This window comes from Gavialis gangeticus, unplaced genomic scaffold (genome assembly GCF_001723915.1).
Source record: "Gavialis gangeticus isolate Ggan-Ray unplaced genomic scaffold, GavGan_comp1, whole genome shotgun sequence".
Taxonomy (NCBI): domain Eukaryota; kingdom Metazoa; phylum Chordata; order Crocodylia; family Gavialidae; genus Gavialis; species Gavialis gangeticus.
Window position 1 is genome coordinate 4,954,648 of NW_017729023.1, and position 9,213 is coordinate 4,963,860.

Below are 9,213 nucleotides of genomic sequence, written 5' to 3' on the forward strand. Positions count from 1 at the left end.
TAATAATTTATATATTATTTTTAGAATGATTCTTTTTTAAAAGGGAATAGAAAAAACAATGACTTAGCCTTGTACAGCAGCTACATGAACTCCAAAGCAAAAGCAACAACATAAGCTATATCAAGATCAAGCAAAAACAGAGAGCAAGACTAGTTAGCTATCTGAATGAGCTGCTTCTCAAATGTGGGTCTCAAATGAGTCCTTTTGATCTTAGCTAAATTTCCACTAGAGCTAGAATTCATGCCAGTGTGATAGTTTCTTAAGTGCTAATCTTTCAAAAAAAAAGTGCCAGGAGGTTGACCAAGGAGGCCAAATCCAGATATGCAGGCACATGTGGTGTGCAGTGCCACAGGCCATGCCCAGCTTTTTAAAATATGCCTTGCACTGCAAATTTGGAGCATAGGGGCAAAATTTGCTACTGGGAAATCCCACCTGGAGACTGAAGATCAGTGTTAATGTGTTCATGTGTGTGGACTCTACTTGAAGTTTTAAAACCTCACTCCTTTACATGATTATTATTTAGCTCTACACCTGTAATTGCTTTAACATGCAATTCAATGGCTGGATCCAGATGTGCAGGCACATGCCATTTGTGGCACTGCAATCCTCTTTGCAATACCGCAGACCTCTTTGCAGTACCACAAACTGCACACCTGACACATTCAAAGGTACCCACACCTTGCACATTAAACCATGCCCTGCACTGAACATTTGCAGGCTGAGGGCAAAATTTGCTTCTGAGAAATACTGGTAGTAAGAAAAAAAAAGTTGCAAAAAAAAAAAGCGGCAGGGCACATGCCACAGGAGCATGCACCAGCAGACACGGAGGCTTGGTCCTACCAGGAGACGCTCTGGCTGCCAGGGAGAGCATCTTTCTTCCTCTAGCCCATCCTGGCTCCTTCAGCATGCCAGGAGCTGGGAGGCGTGGGGAAATGGCAGTTTCACTGAAGTGGGAAATTTTGCTCCACGCTAAACCCTATGTGCAGGGGCATGTGCAGTGGCAAAACGTAGTGACACAAATTTGTACCACTACTTTTTTTGCCACTGCAAGTATACACCCCTGCATGTAGGCATGTGCCCAATAATTCTTTGGCTGTGAGAGGTAGCTACTTATAGATGGCTCAAGAAATTAAGGAATCTGACTCCTAAAAGTAGCACCTAATGTACAAGTTACAGTTGAAGGCAAAAAAAGTACAATGATACACAACAGAGAAGAGACCTTACCTCTTCTTATTGTTACAAGGTCTCCTTAGCTCTTATAATCTCTACAGCTGTAAACCGTCCACTGCCCTAACCAGATGGCTTGAATGGTGTTAGTATCAGTAATGAAATGGATGTGACATATGAAGAAGAAATGCTGAAGAATAGAAAGGAATCAGAAGTATTTTATGGACCCTATATGAAAGGCATATTTATAGAGACTCAATCCCACTTAACAGCCTTTTTCCATAATAGGGGCAAGCTGAATCAAGGAGACGGTGATCTCTATTATCCATTATTCAGCTATGCAGATGAAATCCAGCTGTCCAGAGCTAAGTACAGACAGTCAAAAAGTCCGAGGCTGAATTTATTCAGTCTTCACAGTTTAGTCTAAACTATGTAGATTAAACCAATAAGCAAGTGAACAGACATTCACTTTTGATTCTGGAAATGCAGCTACTTGCCTGCAGTGGCTCAGACCAGAAGCCAGGGGGCACTAGACCACATCCCCCTGCTTGGCTAGAGCAGACAGCTTGGGTCAAGGCTAGCCTGCCCATCCTGCAAGGGGAAGTTTGTGGAGAAGGTGCAAAGCATCCTGGGATGCTGGTGGATTATGAATTAACTTGAATCCAGAGAGGATCTGGGATACAAGTTCAATAAACCCATTTAATCTAAATCAGGTGTCTGATACTACATCCATCCAGGTTTATTTTAAACTAGTTTCAGCCACTTTGGCTAGGGACAGAAGTTACACATAAAGTGATCAGAAGGTTTAACTGATCAAAAACTGATTTAAACCTGTAACAGAAAAGAAGTTCAGTGCACATTAAACCAGTTTCAAAATGGCTGAAACTGGTTTATGATAAGCCTGGTTGAATGTAGTATCAGACTTAACTGATTTAGGTCAAACCAGTTCATGAAACTTCTATCCCAGACCCTTTTCTGGTTCAAGTTAAATCACAGTCCCCCAGCATCCCAGGATGCTTTGCAGCCCTGGGCTAGACTATGCTGTCTGCTCCAGAGAACAGGGTTGGCTCCACCCCTCTGCTCTCTAGCTGGAGCAGTGAGGACTAGATGACAAGTGAGTGGGGGTAGCAAACCTGGCTGGGGACTGCAGCCGGCTTTGCCTGGGGAGGGAGCAGCCCCTGCCAGACATTTCCCTGCTGCAGCAGAGGGGGCAGGGGCATGGGCTGGCAGGCTCAGGCAGAGGGGAGGAGGGTTTAAACCTCCTCTCCCCCGGCATGGAACCCCAGCCAGACTCTGCCAGGCTATTCCCTGCTCACTGCTGGAGAGGAGGGGGTGGGGCCATGGGGCAGGGCTCCAGGGGGCAACAACCTAGGAGAGACTGCCGACTCCAGGCAAACTTTGGGCTGGGATCTGGGGCCAGGGAAGGGGGTTTAAACCCCCTTCCCCAGATCAGTGTGCTGGCCCCTGGATGTGGTATGGCCACCTCCCGTGTCCCACTCCCCGCTGGAGCAGAAAGCAGGGGCATGACCACACCCTGGGCTGGGGCCAGTGCACTGAGCCAGGAAGGGGGAATTTAAACCCCTTCCCTGGCCCACACAGGACCCCAACACAGGTCTGCTTGTGGGAGGTGTCTTGGGGGAAGAAAGATCTCTAAGTCTACATGTTGATTCCCAAAGAAGCGGAATTCTCTCTGAATACTTGGCTGTAAGGAGACATTCTGTCCTCTGGACTACATAAGAGTTATGCAAGGCTTGTTCTTGTCTTTTTGGTTTATTACATTCCATGTTAAGTTAGACTAAGTTGAGTGTGCTCTCACTGTGTTTTACTGGGCTGTATCTTAGCTTAGGCAAAGATTTCTGTTTGTTTTTTGTCGTGTGCTTGAGGTTGCAAATTGCTGTGTTCAATAAATGTTCACTTCAGAGAAAGGACTATTCTTGTTCAAGCTTTTATGAAATCAATGCCGCTACCTTCCCCACCCCCCAGTCTGGCAGGGACTGCCATCCTCCTCCACTTGAGCAGGCAGCCAGTGGTCGGGGACAGAAGCCTGGGAGGCACTGTCCCCCTGCCTGGGCAGACGTGGGCTGGGCTCTCATGTTGGCCATTATGGGGGTGAGGGGGTATTAAGCTTCCATTTATCTGGCCCCAGCATGCTAGCCCTAGGCTAGGACCTGGCCATGTCCCCTCCACTCAACCAAGGAGCCAGGAAAAGCCTTGAAGCTTCAGTGGCTGTCAGGCTGGGAGGCATGCCCTAGCGCCCCTTGGCTTCTGGCCTGAGCCATTGGAGTAATCTGGCTGCATTTCCGGAATGAAAAGTGAATGCTTGTTCACTTGCTTCTCAGTTTAATTTCTCCAGTTTAGACTAACCTTCAAAGACTGAATCGATTCAGCCTCAGGCTTTTTGACTGTCTGTACTTAGACTTTGAAATAAGTTTATATGCACTGAATTTCTGTTGTGCTACGGATTTGAACTGGTTTCTGATCACTTATACCCGTTTATATGTAATTTCTGTCCCTAGCCTAGGAGTTCTGCAGATAGATCCCTCACATGCTGGGTAGCAAACATACTTTCTGCTGATCATCCCTAAATTCTTTACATCTGACTGTGGAAGAGAAGAATCCCAAATCTACACCCAAGGGGATATACTTCTTCCTGGTGAATCTCAGTGCCCTATTTCGTATGAGACATAATTTAGAATACGACATTCTTGTTACATGGACTAGCTACATGGTGGGAGTGAGTTAACTGGTGTGGTGGTTGCATATTTTTTTAACACTTGGAGGCTGTGATTCAGAAACTCATGGAATGTGTCCATTCTTATTTGAGAAAAGAACTGAAGAACAAGTTTAATGTTAATGTTAATGTATGTGCTTACATCCCATTGGTTTCATGGTCTTTCCTGAATCTGAGTCAGTTGCAGGAAATACTCTATTCACCAGTGATTTAATAATTTTTAAAAAATGATTAATATCCAAAGACTAGGTTTTAGATTGACAAGGACAGTTGATAATTTCACTGCACAACCTATAAAAAAAACCCAACAAAAATGGATTACAGATTTCTTTATGCTTCCAAATAGACTTAAATTCAGACTTTGTAATATGATCTGTGAATTTGTATTGTATGTTGAATTTTAAGGGAATATGATGAGGGAGGAATGATTTATGTTATATTTACAAATAGTGATGGACTTGAACCAGAGCCCCAGATCCTTGTGCTACTGAACCCTTTGACAGTTTCAAAAATCTGAATCAGGAGGTGAATTCTAAAACTAGGCCCCCTTTTTTAGCTTGCATATTTGTTTTTCTAAAACTGGACTATTACATTGCTTAGACTTGAGAATATAATTTTATTTCTGAGTATTTGTGATAAATATGTATTTATACATAAAAATGTTATACTATAAAATAACTCAGGACTGCCCCAAATGAAGGAAGAGTTTGCTGCAAAGATCTCACTACTTTGAAACCTACTACAATGACAAAAGGAGATGGAAAAGCGGGAGCAACAAAAACAGGATGTCGCAAACCAAATCAGAAATCCTGAGTCACTCACCCTGCAAGGAAACAAATGCCCAAGTTGCAGTAGAACCTGTTGATCCCAGATTGGTTTTGTCAGCTATCTGCAGACCCACAGATAAGATGACTGTGGAAGACACTCATCCTCGACTGCGAGGGATTGCCAATGATGATACTATAAAATGGAGGTATGACTCTGTATTCAGCATAGCACTTAACCAAACACTTAATTTTAATCATATACTTATGTCCTATTGAAATTAGTGGGACTTAGGCACACGCTTGAAGAAAAGCATGGAATTAGATGTTCTACTGCATCAGAAAGGTAGTCTGGAAAGCTTGGCTCATAAGCTGTGTAGGGTTTATTAAGCTCTTATGTAGGTGCCTAAACAAGGGCAAATTTTTCTATTGCTCAGCCCCTGTTATGCTAGGCTCTTCTGAAACTGTGGTCACAGCTGAAAGTCCTGACTACTTGAAAATCTGGCCCAGAGTGATAGAATATACATGAAGCATTGAATTACAGGAGCACTATCTGCTGGACACTTGTTTGATACTAGGATGATGGGGATGAGTCCAACATTCTCAGAGGGAGAATGTGCCTTCATGGACTTTAAATGAAAGAGTGGAATTGAAAGGTACCTCCTACTAATTTTAGATAACAAGAAGCAGGAGAATAAAGAGCACTGGTTAGGTCACTAGTGAGTTTCTGAAAGATTATATTATTGAGCCTGCTCTTTCAAGATGTTTTTAATATGCTTTGATGGGTGATCAATTGCTGCGTTAACACCAATTAACATGGTGTTAATTGTCTAGGTTTTAAAATTTGACAGAGTCACCCAAGAACCAGTGGGAAGGGGCAGGGAGGACAGTCATTCACTCCTCTCTGGTCTGCACTGGCCAACAAAATTGCTTGTATGCAGGGCAGTGGGGACAGGTGGAACACACACTGAATCCTCCTAATGAGTGGAGATCCTCTTCTTTGTGGTGTGAGGGAGACGGAGATGCATGCAGCCACAGTGTGGATTGTAATGTGGCTAACACAGGGGCAGGCAAAATACAGCCCATGGGCTACGAATGCAGCCCTCAACAGCTCACCAAAACTCATTAAGTGGCCCTCCAGCTGAAATAATTGTCTGCCCCTGATCTAACTTTTACTACAGTTCCCCTAGTACAGCCTGTCTAGTGGGTGTGGAGGACCAGGATTCTGGGATCAATCCACACACTTTTCTTCTGCACCAGTGGTTCTCAAGTGCTTTTGAACCACATACTCCTTCTCAAGTTTGTTACAGTCCTGTGTGTCTCTACTTGTCCATTTTATGGATAATAAAAAGCAACACTGTTGCAGCAATCACCCTCCAATCTCTGCAACAACCTAAGAGCCACATGTTCTTCATTTTCCCCTTTTTGCCCTTTTCCTCCATACAGGTTTCTCCTTTCTTTCATCTGCTTTCCCATTGTTTCCTTGCATCTACCCTCTAAAAATTCTCTGTACTCACTACTTTGAGAAACACCACTCAAAATACCTGGAAGCAAAAACAGGCAATTTCCTCCCTGCAGCCCAGCACCCTCCAGTGTCTGTACTAGGACATTACAGCTCCACACTGCTCTCCTGACCTGGACAGTAATATTCATTTACTAATATTTTTGTATCACCTAGTAGTTTTGGCAATAGAGTGCCCCTACAAACTGGTGTGACACTTTTCATAGGAGATATGAGTTTGGATTAATAGCTAATGTTGCATTTAACAAAAAATCTAGAAAACCATTTTGCATGTCTGCATTTTATTCAAGATTTTTGCCCATCTGAAAGCCCACATGAATGTTAAATACAGTGAAGAGAGCAGGGAAAAGGAAAGGAGAATTAATATTGGCGACATCTTATGGAAAAAGCTTATTAGGAATGCAACAAAAAAAAAAGCCACCCTTAATGCGAGACAGAGAGCTCTCCAATTCAAAATCATGAACAGAAGTTACTTTTCCCCTCACAAGATGTTAAAGGTGAAAATCATTAATTTGGACAAATGCTGGAGATGGAACATCAGGTCTGGGAGTTCAGTACATATGTTTTGGAGGTTTCCAGTCATTGGAAGATACTGGAAAATATTTTCCTGAATACTAATATAATACTTGTTAGAAAATATATTCCTAAACCAAATGTATTTATTTAAGAAGACTATTAATAATTCTATTTTTTTAAACCCTGCTATTAAAGGCAGATGGTGAAAGAAAGAAAGCCAGTCAGCCAGCAGGCAGGCAGGCTGCCTAAATGGAAAAGGCATAGATTCTCCTTTAATGGCATGATACTATATGATGATAATATATGAGAAAGCTGCTTATTCTAAAAATAAAGCTGTCCTGACATTTTTTTGAGATACAGAATAAAATGATTGCACATATCTTGTCAGTAATATGAAGAGGCCTCAGTCCTTGGTATAAGATTTGATCCACAACTGGCTAAAATCAGTAGAGAGATTTTCATTCTCCTCAGTAGACACATCTACATGTGCATTCATGTGCTTTTCCTAATGCACATTAAATTTAGTACCTCTAATGTGAGGTACTAAATTAATGTGCTATAGGCTGTCCTAATGCTCAGTAATGCAAATGCACACTTTTTAGGCGACACTGGTCACACCCACATGTGTGTCTGACTGTGCAGTTGTTACTGAAGTCATTGAATTACTTGCTTTAGCAAATACTTGATGACTGCACAGTAACCGCCATTACTGCACATTCCCAGTGGTGCATGGGTTGTTCCTGACCCTACTGTGCAGTAGCATCAGCATCACGGTTTGTGCCCATCAATGCTACATTGCCATAGTGACAAACTGCATCACCACAGCTCATTGCTATGGTGACATAGCATCTCATGTAGATGAACCCACTTAATGTGCAGTAGCCTATTTTAGTGTGCATTAGCTTAATAGAACATTTTTTATGTGATGCTTTAATGCATAGTAAAATAGGCTATTACGCATTAAAGCACACACAGAGACGTACCCAGTGAGCTTTAGATTGGTCAGTAACTACTCTCAAAGCCACTCGAGAGGGAGAGTAAAATAAGGTTTGAAGAAAGGTGTGGGTTTTTTTCTTTCCCTTTTCTACTATTTCCTTCTACTTCCTTGCATGCAGTCTTCTTTAATAAGAATGAAGGAATCGTAGCTTTTATACACTTTATCAGAGTCTTGCTTGTGTTCTTGAAATCCTATTATTGTCTCACTCTTGTCCTATCACAACTAAGCCAGATCCTGAGGTGATGTAAATCTATTGATTTCAAAGGAGCAATGCCAGGTTATGCCAGCTGAAGATCTGACTGTGTGGTGTATTACTGTATTAACATTTTCTAATGCGTTGTTTTACTCATTGTAGCTCCAAATAATTGTGTTGATCTGTGGAAAATTAATTTTAAGAAAAAAGAATTGAGTATAAGCAAGGAATTGCCAATTCACGCAGGGTATTCAGTGACACTACTTCTAGGACAGCTGGACAAAATCCAAAGTGAGAAGACCAGGGAATACTTAAATGAATAAATGAGAGGATGCCCAACAAGAAATTCTATGAATGGTAATATAGCAAAAAATAAAAATAGAAGGAAAACATCCCTGCACTGTCAATCCCTAAAGATGGTCATAGGGGATAATCCAAATCTGTGGAAGTCAACAGGCTCCCATTGACTTAGCTGGACTTTGGATCAAGCCCGCAAGTGGTACATTAATTCAGTTTCCATACAGTAAACATAAATGGGGTTCTTGTATTTCTAAGCAACAACTTACACCTCAGATATTTCAGGAACTATTTTGGGCACAAGGAAAAATATTTTATTGGATAAATAAAATGTCATTGTCAGTGTCCAGCATATTTCAGGATATTTTTTTCCTGCTGCTAGTTGAAATGATGGTGCTTCTGTACACTGTAATATTTTTATGTTTACTACTTAACCTTAATGCCAAACCATAACTTCATTTCTTTGGGGTTTTGACTGGCAGCCCAGTAATTTGCTGCAACTGAACAGCTCTGCAATGTGAAATGCAGGTAGAGACTGAGTGTATCAAAGCAGACAATACAGTTAAGTCTTCAGTGCAAGGGAAGGAACCACAGGGCTCTCTCCTAAACCATTAAACTATATTTGCCTACTGGAAGATTTGAGCAGAGAGGGGAAATTTATACTCTAAGAACTGGGCAACAAGATGCATTTCCAAGATGAACTAAGGAATAATTTAATTTTAGATGGAGCTTCCATGCTAAAGGTGTCCCAAGGTCCTCTATGCGGTAACATATTAAATATAGAGCAATGACTAGGGACTTGCCTAATTCACAGAGGCTGCCTCCATAACTCATGGTCCCAGTGTAGCATTGACCACCTGTCAGTCTTCAGGGAGAAGCAAGATTTCTGGGGCCCCTTGGCCAGAGGCATGGGGGGCCTTCCTGTCCCTCCCTGGAGATTGACAGATAGTTATCTGTCAATCTCCAGGGAAAGGCAGGACTTCCAGGACCCCTTGACCAATCTCTCCCTTCTCTGCCCTTTCCTTC